Source organism: Aquarana catesbeiana, linkage group LG07 (assembly GCF_042186555.1).
Source record: "Aquarana catesbeiana isolate 2022-GZ linkage group LG07, ASM4218655v1, whole genome shotgun sequence".
In the NCBI taxonomy this organism is placed as follows: domain Eukaryota; kingdom Metazoa; phylum Chordata; class Amphibia; order Anura; family Ranidae; genus Aquarana; species Aquarana catesbeiana.
The window spans coordinates 126966713-126980711 of record NC_133330.1 but is presented as its reverse complement, the minus strand read 5'-3'; the positions used below and the strand labels follow the sequence as shown (position 1 = coordinate 126980711).

At 44.0% G+C, this 13999-nt stretch overlaps 1 long non-coding RNA gene across 1 annotated transcript; it reads left to right on the top strand.

Annotated features, from left to right (window-relative positions):
- The first annotated feature begins 973 nt into the window (after nt 1-973).
- LOC141103266 (uncharacterized) lies at nt 974-13555 on the top strand. Its single transcript, XR_012235276.1, has 3 exons — nt 974-1355; nt 6712-6756; nt 11723-13555. It is a non-coding gene; the product is annotated as an uncharacterized lncRNA (long non-coding RNA).
- The last annotated feature ends 444 nt before the right edge of the window (nt 13556-13999 follow it).

The following is a 13999-nucleotide window of genomic DNA, read 5'->3' as shown; positions in this document are numbered from 1 at the left end:
CTGAGGTCTGAGTGCCAGTCGCCATGACTAATGCTTGTGTCTAAGATGGCCGCCGGTGGGGGGTGGGCAGGGAGCCTTCGGGCCCGATTTAGATTTGCGGGATCCGTGGGGCCCATCAGAACTACAAACCAGCAACCGGGATGAGCAGGGGAAGCTGTCAGGTAGAATGCAGCGCCAGTAGGCAGAACTGCTGTTAAGCCGCTGTGGAAGTGCATGTCAGGATCGGACGGAGCTCCAGCGAGGCACGTCTTTCTCCCTTCACATGCTGGCCACGCCCCCCCTTGGGCAGCAATTTTTACCATTGGCTCCTCTTCTCCCAGTAGAAATTGGAGTTTCCTCTTCTCTTCTATAGAATTGAAGTCCAGGATGAGAGTGGAGAGTCTCTGGAAGTGAGTGTCCCTCACTGATGAGTTCTTTGGGCAATGTAGCAGGAAATGGTCCTCATCCTCCAGGACCCCCTGGTCACATTGCTGGCACAGTCTACTCTCCCTGGGCTTGTAGGTCTGTCTGTGCCGTCTTAATTCGATTTATAGGCTGTGGGCTCTCAGTCTGTAGAGGTTCAGGGTCTGTCTGTCTTAGGGGTCTTGTAGCACCTCCAGGTTACGGGGCCAGTTTGTAGTCTCTCTCCATTGACTGGTAAACAGTTCGTTTTTTTGGAGTTTGTTAGCTCAATTCTCCATTCTCCAACACGTTTTTCTTTGGAGTCATTGACTATGTTTTTTATTTGAGATTTTGTCAATTTTGTCTCTCTATCTCTCTCCCTCTCTCTCTTCTCCCTCTCCAATTTCACCGAAAATTCACACAATAAAAGATTCTATCCATGTCAACATATTCTGAAAATGTCAGCTCATTTAGTTAATCACACCAAAAGTTAATCACATTACATTAGGCCATCTTCACATTAAGTCTTTTAGCATTGTAAAATATAGCTTAACGTGAATAACATTTGGTGTGATTAACCAAATGAGCTGAAATTTTCAGAATATGTTGACATGGATAGAATCTTCAATTGTGTGAAATTTGGGGGAAACTGGTTAACATTTAAGGTCTTTTTTGTACGTTAAGCCACATTAAGGCTCCCCAAAAAACAAGCTTAATGTCCCTAGTTTGCCTTGTGGAACACTGAATCGTATAAAACTTCATAGATAGATTTGGGAAGTCGAGCTCTTAGGCTGTGCAAAGTTTCAGGGCAATTGATTGAGGTTTAGGCACTTTATTACGTCTTAAGCTACATTAAGCCATTTTCACATTTAATGTTTTAGCATTGTAAAATATATATATATATTTTTTTCATGAAATTTTTATTAAAGTTTTCAAGAATACAGGAGATTACAAGAATAAAGAAGTGACATTAGGTAAGTGGTAATTTATTGGATATATCAAACATTACAACTGTAACAGTGGTATATAGTTGTAGTATATATTTCAAGAAAAATTTTTTATTGTGAAACCTCAATGAAACGTTTCTGTGTCTATCAGCAAGAAATAGTAACGATGGTGGGACGGAGGTACAGAGGTGGTCTCCCAAATCCCTGCGATGGGGGGTTGGATTTAGTACATGTGCAGTTGAGCAGGGCTCCGGGCCTTATGAAGATGTAAACCGAGATACGCCACCACAAAACCCACTCGCCCCCATCGGGATCAAAACTGTGAGTGGGAGGGGGCAATAAACTTGTATTGTTGAATGTTAGACATAGTCTGTTTGTTTTGAAGTCTGGGAGAGAGCCCCTTCTCAATGGTGCCGTATCCATGTATGGGGCTACAAAGTGTCCTGGAGGTCTAATTAGGTCTATGTGATACTATGGGTTAGTATCAGGATTAAGGGATGGAGCTGAACGTGAACCAAAGGCCTTATGTGTATCGAAGGGGGGGTAGGACAGGGCAGGGGGGGTATATGCTAGGCAGAGGCTGTGATGAACTATGGTGTATTTGAAAATTTTTCAGAAGCGTTCATCCCAAGTTTGGTATGGTGATAGATTGTTGAATCTGTAGCACTTGTAGAATCTCTATAGTGCCCAGGTTTCCCTGTATTTCATTGGATTATCCTTGGCCTGATGTATAAGGTTTTCCCTTTCTGCTATTCTGTCTACGGACCCATGGGTCTACGGACCCATTCCGATATGGTCGGAGGGTCGGTGCTTCTCCAATGGGTCAGTATACATTAGTTGGTTGCATTAATGAGGTGTAGAGTAAGATTTCCTATATCGTGCAATGGGTAAGGAAGTGTGGTGGAGCATGTATTGTGCTGGGGTGAAGTTTGGGGTGTATGTTGTGATTTAAGCAATTCACACCACATGTGGAGTAACGAACCCTTGACCGAATTGCATCGCCAGCAAAGTGGAGAGATGGATTGATGGAATTTATGTATCCGGTTGGGTGTTCTGTACCATCTTGAGTAGATTTTATATCTATTTTCTATAGTAGAGGTATTAAGGGAACCTTTGTGAATATAAGTGTGTATGTGTTCCCAATCTTCTTTGTGAATGTCTATGTTCAAGTCTTTGTCGTATGATAATCTCAGCGATGTATGCACTTCTAAGTGCCTTTGGGGCTCTATGCTGGTGCACAGCGCCTTAAAGGGTGTGTGGTCGAGGTGCCATTGAGCGGTAGGTGTGGTACTGAGGAGAGAATGTCTAAGTTGTTGGAATTTAAAAAAGGGTATGTGTCGATCAGGGAATTTAGCGGAAATGCCGAGTGCGGTAAGAGTTCGCCATTATGGAAGAATTGTTGGGCTCTAGTTGGAGGATCAGGGGGTGTGTCATTCGGGTTGTGTTAGAATAGGCCAGGGAGAAGTCTGGGTTTTGGTCTAGCAGGTTCAGGGGACAGAGTGAGGGGCTAAGTCTGAGAGTTTTGCATGCAGATCTAAAAATCAACATTTTAGGGATGGATTTATTGTTGATCCATTGGTAAATGTCGTAATTTTAAATGTGAGACCGTTTTTTTCGAGAAGGATTTTTCAAGGTGGGTCCAGTCTTTGCTACATTTGTGTATGTGCCAGTCCACAATACTGGTAAGATGACATGCCCAATGGTATTTTTGGAGATCTGGGAGACCCAGTCTCCCTTTCAGTTTTGGGCGTACCAGTCTTCTGCACATCCTCTTATAAGATGCGAAGAACGAAGGTTGGGGGGAGTTTAATGGAGATGGCCTGAAAATGAAATAAGTAGAGGAGTCTGGGGAGGACATTCATTTTTAGTATGGTGATTCTAGCGAAGGACCGGTAGGACATTTGACAGGCAGCCGCTGACCTAGCTGTGGGGGAAGCATATATTGCGAGTAGCATTCGAATTAGGCGGTCTTGGCAGAACATGTTGGCAATGGGAGGAATCTTCTTCTATTGCGTGGGGTTTGGGGGGGAATCGGTTACCAACTTTTGCTGTGATTAACCAACATGAGCTGAAACTTGGCAGAACATGTTGGTAATGGCCAGAATCTTCTATTGAGTGGGGTTTCAGCTCATTTGGTTAATCGCAAATTTTGCTGCAAAGAACCAAATGAGCTGAAGCGTGACAAAACATGTTGGCAATGGCCAGAATCGTCTATTGCAAGGGGTGTGGAGCAATTGCCAACATGTTTTGTCACGTTTCAGCTCATTTGGTTCTTTGCAGCAAAATTTGCAATTAACCAAATGAGCTGAAACCCCACGCAATAGAAGATTCTGGCCATTGAAAACATGTTCTATTGCGTGGGGTTTGGGGGCAGTCGGTTACCAACTTTTGTTGCGGTAAATCAAAGGAGCAGACACTTGACAGAAAATGTTGGCAATGGTCAGAATCGTCTATTGCGTGGGGTGTGGGGCAATTGCCAACATGTTGTGTCAAGTTTCAGCTCAATTGGTTAATCGCAGCAAAATTTACGATTACCAAATGAGCTGAAACCCCACGCAGTAGAAGATTCTGGCCATTGCCAACATGTTCCGTCATGTTTCAGCTCATCTGGTTAATCGCAGCAAAAGTTGGTAACCGATTACCCGCAAACCTCACGCAGTAGAAGAATCTGGCCGGTTGCCAACTTTTGCTGCAAAGAACCAAATGAGCTGAAACTTGACAGAACATGTTGGCAATGGCCAGAATCGTCTATTGTAAGGGGTGTGGGGCAATTGCCAACATGATTTGTCACGTTTCATTTCAGCTCATTTGGTTCTTTGCAGCAAAATTTGCGATTAACCAAAAGAGCTGAAACCCCACGCAATAGAAGATTCTGGCCATTGAAAACATGTTCTGTCATGTCTCAGCTCATTTGGTAAATCGCAGCAAAACGCGTGGGGTTTGGGAGCAATCTTTTCCAACTTTTGCTGCGATGAGCTGAAACATGACAGAACACGTTTTCAATGGCCAGAATCATCTATTGTCTGGGGTTTCAGCTCATTTGGTTAATAGCACATTTTTCTGCAAAGAACCAAATGAGCTGAAACGTGACAAAACATGTGGGCAATTACCCCACACCCTTTGCAATAGACGATTCTAGCCATTGCCAACGTGTTCTGTCAAGTTTCAGCACATTTGGTTCTTTGAAGCAAAATTTGCGATTAACCAAAGGGGCTGAAACCCCACTCAATAGAAGATTCTGGTCATTGCCAACATGTTCTGTCAAGTTCAATTGCCAGAATCTTCTATTGTGTGGGGTTTCAGCTCATTTGGTTAATTGCAAATTTTGCTGCAAAGAACCAAATGAGCTGAAACGTGACAAAACATGTTGGCAATTGCCCCACACCCCTTGCAATAGACGATTCTGGCCAATGCCAACATGTTCTGTCAAGTTTCAGCTCATTTGGTTCTTTGCAGCAAAAGTTGCTAACTGGGGAGAATCGTCTATTGCGTGGGGTTTGGGAGCAATCGGTTCCAACTTTTGCTTCGATTTACCAAATGAGCTGAAACATATTTTCAATTGCCAGAATCTTCTATTGTGTTGGGTTTCAGCTCATTTGGTTAATTGCAAATTTTGCTGCAAAGAACCAAATGAGCTGAAACGTGACAAAACATGTTGGCAATTGCCCCACATCCCTTGCAATAGACGAATCTGGCCATTGCCAACATGTTCTGTCAAGTTTCTGCTCATTTGGTTCTTTGAAGTAAAATTTGGCCCTCTGCTCTCAGGTAGGCCCAGGATACGGACGTTATTATGCCTCAAGCGATTTTCTGTGTCGATTGCCCTCTCCTGGAGCGCTTTCACCTGGATCTGCAAAGCCTTAATTTCTCTGGAGTCGGTCCGGACCGTATCTTCTTCTGTGGAGACTCTCTCCCCCACCTCCGAGATCCGAGTTTGGAACTTATCCAGATCCTGGCGGATCAGACCAGTATCCACAGTTAAAAGTCTATTTTCGCTGTTAGCGATTAATTGCAGGTCATGATTGCTGCCAGGATTTCAGCCCCGGTGGGGGAATCGGCCATCCCCATCTCCGCTGAGGTCTGAGTGCCAGTCGCCATGACTAATGCTTGTGTCTAAGATGGCCGCCGGTGGGGGGTGGGCAGGGAGCCTTCGGGCCCGATTTAGATTTGCGGGATCCGTGGGGCCCATCAGAACTACAAACCAGCAACCGGGATGAGCAGGGGAAGCTGTCAGGTAGAATGCAGCGCCAGTAGGCAGAACTGCTGTTAAGCCGCTGTGGAAGTGCATGTCAGGATCGGACGGAGCTCCAGCGAGGCACGTCTTTCTCCCTTCACATGCTGGCCACGCCCCCCCTTGGGCAGCAATTTTTACCATTGGCTCCTCTTCTCCCAGTAGAAATTGGAGTTTCCTCTTCTCTTCTATAGAATTGAAGTCCAGGATGAGAGTGGAGAGTCTCTGGAAGTGAGTGTCCCTCACTGATGAGTTCTTTGGGCAATGTAGCAGGAAATGGTCCTCATCCTCCAGGACCCCCTGGTCACATTGCTGGCACAGTCTACTCTCCCTGGGCTTGTAGGTCTGTCTGTGCCGTCTTAATTCGATTTATAGGCTGTGGGCTCTCAGTCTGTAGAGGTTCAGGGTCTGTCTGTCTTAGGGGTCTTGTAGCACCTCCAGGTTACGGGGCCAGTTTGTAGTCTCTCTCCATTGACTGGTAAACAGTTCGTTTTTTTGGAGTTTGTTAGCTCAATTCTCCATTCTCCAACACGTTTTTCTTTGGAGTCATTGACTATGTTTTTTATTTGAGATTTTGTCAATTTTGTCTCTCTATCTCTCTCCCTCTCTCTCTTCTCCCTCTCCAATTTCCCCGAAAATTCACACAATAAAAGATTCTATCCATGTCAACATATTCTGAAAATGTCAGCTCATTTAGTTAATCACACCAAAAGTTAATCACATTACATTAGGCCATCTTCACATTAAGTCTTTTAGCATTGTAAAATATAGCTTAACGTGAATAACATTTGGTGTGATTAACCAAATGAGCTGAAATTTTCAGAATATGTTGACATGGATAGAATCTTCAATTGTGTGAAATTTGGGGGAAACTGGTTAACATTTAAGGTCTTTTTTGTACGTTAAGCCACATTAAGGCTCCCCAAAAAACAAGCTTAATGTCCCTAGTTTGCCTTGTGGAACACTGAATCGTATAAAACTTCATAGATAGATTTGGGAAGTCGAGCTCTTAGGCTGTGCAAAGTTTCAGGGCAATTGATTGAGGTTTAGGCACTTTATTACGTCTTAAGCTACATTAAGCCATTTTCACATTTAATGTTTTAGCATTGTAAAATATATATATATATTTTTTTCATGAAATTTTTATTAAAGTTTTCAAGAATACAGGAGATTACAAGAATAAAGAAGTGACATTAGGTAAGTGGTAATTTATTGGATATATCAAACATTACAACTGTAACAGTGGTATATAGTTGTAGTATATATTTCAAGAAAAAATTTTTATTGTGAAACCTCAATGAAACGTTTCTGTGTCTATCAGCAAGAAATAGTAACGATGGTGGGACGGAGGTACAGAGGTGGTCTCCCAAATCCCTGCGATGGGGGGTTGGATTTAGTACATGTGCAGTTGAGCAGGGCTCCGGGCCTTATGAAGATGTAAACCGAGATACGCCACCACAAAACCCACTCGCCCCCATCGGGATCAAAACTGTGAGTGGGAGGGGGCAATAAACTTGTATTGTTGAATGTTAGACATAGTCTGTTTGTTTTGAAGTCTGGGAGAGAGCCCCTTCTCAATGGTGCCGTATCCATGTATGGGGCTACAAAGTGTCCTGGAGGTCTAATTAGGTCTATGTGATACTATGGGTTAGTATCAGGATTAAGGGATGGAGCTGAACGTGAACCAAAGGCCTTATGTGTATCGAAGGGGGGGTAGGACAGGGCAGGGGGGGTATATGCTAGGCAGAGGCTGTGATGAACTATGGTGTATTTGAAAATTTTTCAGAAGCGTTCATCCCAAGTTTGGTATGGTGATAGATTGTTGAATCTGTAGCACTTGTAGAATCTCTATAGTGCCCAGGTTTCCCTGTATTTCATTGGATTATCCTTGGCCTGATGTATAAGGTTTTCCCTTTCTGCTATTCTGTCTACGGACCCATGGGTCTACGGACCCATTCCGATATGGTCGGAGGGTCGGTGCTTCTCCAATGGGTCAGTATACATTAGTTGGCTGCATTAATGAGGTGTAGAGTAAGATTTCCTATATCGTGCAATGGGTAAGGAAGTGTGGTGGAGCATGTATTGTGCTGGGGTGAAGTTTGGGGTGTATGTTGTGATTTAAGCAATTCACACCACATGTGGAGTAACGAACCCTTGACCGAATTGCATCGCCAGCAAAGTGGAGAGATGGATTGATGGAATTTATGTATCCGGTTGGGTGTTCTGTACCATCTTGAGTAGATTTTATATCTATTTTCTATAGTAGAGGTATTAAGGGAACCTTTGTGAATATAAGTGTGTATGTGTTCCCAATCTTCTTTGTGAATGTCTATGTTCAAGTCTTTGTCGTATGATAATCTCAGCGATGTATGCACTTCTAAGTGCCTTTGGGGCTCTATGCTGGTGCACAGCGCCTTAAAGGGTGTGTGGTCGAGGTGCCATTGAGCGGTAGGTGTGGTACTGAGGAGAGAATGTCTAAGTTGTTGGAATTTAAAAAAGGGTATGTGTCGATCAGGGAATTTAGCGGAAATGCCGAGTGCGGTAAGAGTTCGCCATTATGGAAGAATTGTTGGGCTCTAGTTGGAGGATCAGGGGGTGTGTCATTCGGGTTGTGTTAGAATAGGCCGGGGAGAAGTCTGGGTTTTGGTCTAGCAGGTTCAGGGGACAGAGTGAGGGGCTAAGTCTGAGAGTTTTGCATGCAGATCTAAAAATCAACATTTTAGGGATGGATTTATTGTTGATCCATTGGTAAATGTCGTAATTTTAAATGTGAGACCGTTTTTTTCGAGAAGGATTTTTCAAGGTGGGTCCAGTCTTTGCTACATTTGTGTATGTGCCAGTCCACAATACTGGTAAGATGACATGCCCAATGGTATTTTTGGAGATCTGGGAGACCCAGTCTCCCTTTCAGTTTTGGGCGTACCAGTCTTCTGCACATCCTCTTATAAGATGCGAAGAACGAAGGTTGGGGGGAGTTTAATGGAGATGGCCTGAAAATGAAATAAGTAGAGGAGTCTGGGGAGGACATTCATTTTTAGTATGGTGATTCTAGCGAAGGACCGGTAGGACATTTGACAGGCAGCCGCTGACCTAGCTGTGGGGGAAGCATATATTGCGAGTAGCATTCGAATTAGGCGGTCTTGGCAGAACATGTTGGCAATGGGAGGAATCTTCTTCTATTGCGTGGGGTTTGGGGGGGAATCGGTTACCAACTTTTGCTGTGATTAACCAACATGAGCTGAAACTTGGCAGAACATGTTGGTAATGGCCAGAATCTTCTATTGAGTGGGGTTTCAGCTCATTTGGTTAATCGCAAATTTTGCTGCAAAGAACCAAATGAGCTGAAGCGTGACAAAACATGTTGGCAATGGCCAGAATCGTCTATTGCAAGGGGTGTGGAGCAATTGCCAACATGTTTTGTCACGTTTCAGCTCATTTGGTTCTTTGCAGCAAAATTTGCAATTAACCAAATGAGCTGAAATCCCACGCAATAGAAGATTCTGGCCATTGAAAACATGTTCTATTGCGTGGGGTTTGGGGGCAGTCGGTTACCAACTTTTGTTGCGGTAAATCAAAGGAGCAGACACTTGACAGAAAATGTTGGCAATGGTCAGAATCGTCTATTGCGTGGGGTGTGGGGCAATTGCCAACATGTTGTGTCAAGTTTCAGCTCATCTGGTTAATCGCAGCAAAAGTTGGTAACCGATTACCCGCAAACCTCACGCAGTAGAAGAATCTGGCCGGTTGCCAACTTTTGCTGCAAAGAACCAAATGAGCTGAAACTTGACAGAACATGTTGGCAATGGCCAGAATCGTCTATTGTAAGGGGTGTGGGGCAATTGCCAACATGATTTGTCACGTTTCATTTCAGCTCATTTGGTTCTTTGCAGCAAAATTTGCGATTAACCAAAAGAGCTGAAACCCCACGCAATAGAAGATTCTGGCCATTGAAAACATGTTCTGTCATGTCTCAGCTCATTTGGTAAATCGCAGCAAAACGCGTGGGGTTTGGGAGCAATCTTTTCCAACTTTTGCTGCGATGAGCTGAAACATGACAGAACACGTTTTCAATGGCCAGAATCATCTATTGTCTGGGGTTTCAGCTCATTTGGTTAATAGCACATTTTTCTGCAAAGAACCAAATGAGCTTAAACGTGACAAAACATGTGGGCAATTACCCCACACCCTTTGCAATAGACGATTCTAGCCATTGCCAACGTGTTCTGTCAAGTTTCAGCACATTTGGTTCTTTGAAGCAAAATTTGCGATTAACCAAAGGGGCTGAAACCCCACACAATAGAAGATTCTGGTCATTGCCAACATGTTCTGTCAAGTTCAATTGCCAGAATCTTCTATTGTGTGGGGTTTCAGCTCATTTGGTTAATTGCAAATTTTGCTGCAAAGAACCAAATGAGCTGAAACGTGACAAAACATGTTGGCAATTGCCCCACACCCCTTGCAATAGACGATTCTGGCCAATGCCAACATGTTCTGTCAAGTTTCTGCTCATTTGGTTCTTTGAAGTAAAATTTGGCCCTCTGCTCTCAGGTAGGCCCAGGATACGGACGTTATTATGCCTCAAGCGATTTTCTGTGTCGATTGCCCTCTCCTGGAGCGCTTTCACCTGGATCTGCAAAGCCTTAATTTCTCTGGAGTCGGTCCGGACCGTATCTTCTTCTGTGGAGACTCTCTCCCCCACCTCCGAGATCCGAGTTTGGAACTTATCCAGATCCTGGCGGATCAGACCAGTATCCACAGTTAAAAGTCTATTTTCGCTGTTAGCGATTAATTGCAGGTCATGATTGCTGCCAGGATTTCAGCCCCGGTGGGGGAATCGGCCATCCCCATCTCCGCTGAGGTCTGAGTGCCAGTCGCCATGACTAATGCTTGTGTCTAAGATGGCCGCCGGTGGGGGGTGGGCAGGGAGCCTTCGGGCCCGATTTAGATTTGCGGGATCCGTGGGGCCCATCAGAACTACAAACCAGCAACCGGGATGAGCAGGGGAAGCTGTCAGGTAGAATGCAGCGCCAGTAGGCAGAACTGCTGTTAAGCCGCTGTGGAAGTGCATGTCAGGATCGGACGGAGCTCCAGCGAGGCACGTCTTTCTCCCTTCACATGCTGGCCACGCCCCCCCTTGGGCAGCAATTTTTACCATTGGCTCCTCTTCTCCCAGTAGAAATTGGAGTTTCCTCTTCTCTTCTATAGAATTGAAGTCCAGGATGAGAGTGGAGAGTCTCTGGAAGTGAGTGTCCCTCACTGATGAGTTCTTTGGGCAATGTAGCAGGAAATGGTCCTCATCCTCCAGGACCCCCTGGTCACATTGCTGGCACAGTCTACTCTCCCTGGGCTTGTAGGTCTGTCTGTGCCGTCTTAATTCGATTTATAGGCTGTGGGCTCTCAGTCTGTAGAGGTTCAGGGTCTGTCTGTCTTAGGGGTCTTGTAGCACCTCCAGGTTACGGGGCCAGTTTGTAGTCTCTCTCCATTGACTGGTAAACAGTTCGTTTTTTTGGAGTTTGTTAGCTCAATTCTCCATTCTCCAACACGTTTTTCTTTGGAGTCATTGACTATGTTTTTTATTTGAGATTTTGTCAATTTTGTCTCTCTATCTCTCTCCCTCTCTCTCTTCTCCCTCTCCAATTTCCCCGAAAATTCACACAATAAAAGATTCTATCCATGTCAACATATTCTGAAAATGTCAGCTCATTTAGTTAATCACACCAAAAGTTAATCACATTACATTAGGCCATCTTCACATTAAGTCTTTTAGCATTGTAAAATATAGCTTAACGTGAATAACATTTGGTGTGATTAACCAAATGAGCTGAAATTTTCAGAATATGTTGACATGGATAGAATCTTCAATTGTGTGAAATTTGGGGGAAACTGGTTAACATTTAAGGTCTTTTTTGTACGTTAAGCCACATTAAGGCTCCCCAAAAAACAAGCTTAATGTCCCTAGTTTGCCTTGTGGAACACTGAATCGTATAAAACTTCATAGATAGATTTGGGAAGTCGAGCTCTTAGGCTGTGCAAAGTTTCAGGGCAATTGATTGAGGTTTAGGCACTTTATTACGTCTTAAGCTACATTAAGCCATTTTCACATTTAATGTTTTAGCATTGTAAAATATATATATATATTTTTTTCATGAAATTTTTATTAAAGTTTTCAAGAATACAGGAGATTACAAGAATAAAGAAGTGACATTAGGTAAGTGGTAATTTATTGGATATATCAAACATTACAACTGTAACAGTGGTATATAGTTGTAGTATATATTTCAAGAAAAAATTTTTATTGTGAAACCTCAATGAAACGTTTCTGTGTCTATCAGCAAGAAATAGTAACGATGGTGGGACGGAGGTACAGAGGTGGTCTCCCAAATCCCTGCGATGGGGGGTTGGATTTAGTACATGTGCAGTTGAGCAGGGCTCCGGGCCTTATGAAGATGTAAACCGAGATACGCCACCACAAAACCCACTCGCCCCCATCGGGATCAAAACTGTGAGTGGGAGGGGGCAATAAACTTGTATTGTTGAATGTTAGACATAGTCTGTTTGTTTTGAAGTCTGGGAGAGAGCCCCTTCTCAATGGTGCCGTATCCATGTATGGGGCTACAAAGTGTCCTGGAGGTCTAATTAGGTCTATGTGATACTATGGGTTAGTATCAGGATTAAGGGATGGAGCTGAACGTGAACCAAAGGCCTTATGTGTATCGAAGGGGGGGTAGGACAGGGCAGGGGGGGTATATGCTAGGCAGAGGCTGTGATGAACTATGGTGTATTTGAAAATTTTTCAGAAGCGTTCATCCCAAGTTTGGTATGGTGATAGATTGTTGAATCTGTAGCACTTGTAGAATCTCTATAGTGCCCAGGTTTCCCTGTATTTCATTGGATTATCCTTGGCCTGATGTATAAGGTTTTCCCTTTCTGCTATTCTGTCTACGGACCCATGGGTCTACGGACCCATTCCGATATGGTCGGAGGGTCGGTGCTTCTCCAATGGGTCAGTATACATTAGTTGGCTGCATTAATGAGGTGTAGAGTAAGATTTCCTATATCGTGCAATGGGTAAGGAAGTGTGGTGGAGCATGTATTGTGCTGGGGTGAAGTTTGGGGTGTATGTTGTGATTTAAGCAATTCACACCACATGTGGAGTAACGAACCCTTGACCGAATTGCATCGCCAGCAAAGTGGAGAGATGGATTGATGGAATTTATGTATCCGGTTGGGTGTTCTGTACCATCTTGAGTAGATTTTATATCTATTTTCTATAGTAGAGGTATTAAGGGAACCTTTGTGAATATAAGTGTGTATGTGTTCCCAATCTTCTTTGTGAATGTCTATGTTCAAGTCTTTGTCGTATGATAATCTCAGCGATGTATGCACTTCTAAGTGCCTTTGGGGCTCTATGCTGGTGCACAGCGCCTTAAAGGGTGTGTGGTCGAGGTGCCATTGAGCGGTAGGTGTGGTACTGAGGAGAGAATGTCTAAGTTGTTGGAATTTAAAAAAGGGTATGTGTCGATCAGGGAATTTAGCGGAAATGCCGAGTGCGGTAAGAGTTCGCCATTATGGAAGAATTGTTGGGCTCTAGTTGGAGGATCAGGGGGTGTGTCATTCGGGTTGTGTTAGAATAGGCCGGGGAGAAGTCTGGGTTTTGGTCTAGCAGGTTCAGGGGACAGAGTGAGGGGCTAAGTCTGAGAGTTTTGCATGCAGATCTAAAAATCAACATTTTAGGGATGGATTTATTGTTGATCCATTGGTAAATGTCGTAATTTTAAATGTGAGACCGTTTTTTTCGAGAAGGATTTTTCAAGGTGGGTCCAGTCTTTGCTACATTTGTGTATGTGCCAGTCCACAATACTGGTAAGATGACATGCCCAATGGTATTTTTGGAGATCTGGGAGACCCAGTCTCCCTTTCAGTTTTGGGCGTACCAGTCTTCTGCACATCCTCTTATAAGATGCGAAGAACGAAGGTTGGGGGGGAGTTTAATGGAGATGGCCTGAAAATGAAATAAGTAGAGGAGTCTGGGGAGGACATTCATTTTTAGTATGGTGATTCTAGCGAAGGACCGGTAGGACATTTGACAGGCAGCCGCTGACCTAGCTGTGGGGGAAGCATATATTGCGAGTAGCATTCGAATTAGGCGGTCTTGGCAGAACATGTTGGCAATGGGAGGAATCTTCTTCTATTGCGTGGGGTTTGGGGGGGAATCGGTTACCAACTTTTGCTGTGATTAACCAACATGAGCTGAAACTTGGCAGAACATGTTGGTAATGGCCAGAATCTTCTATTGAGTGGGGTTTCAGCTCATTTGGTTAATCGCAAATTTTGCTGCAAAGAACCAAATGAGCTGAAGCGTGACAAAACATGTTGGCAATGGCCAGAATCGTCTATTGCAAGGGGTGTGGAGCAATTGCCAACATGTTTTGTCACGTTT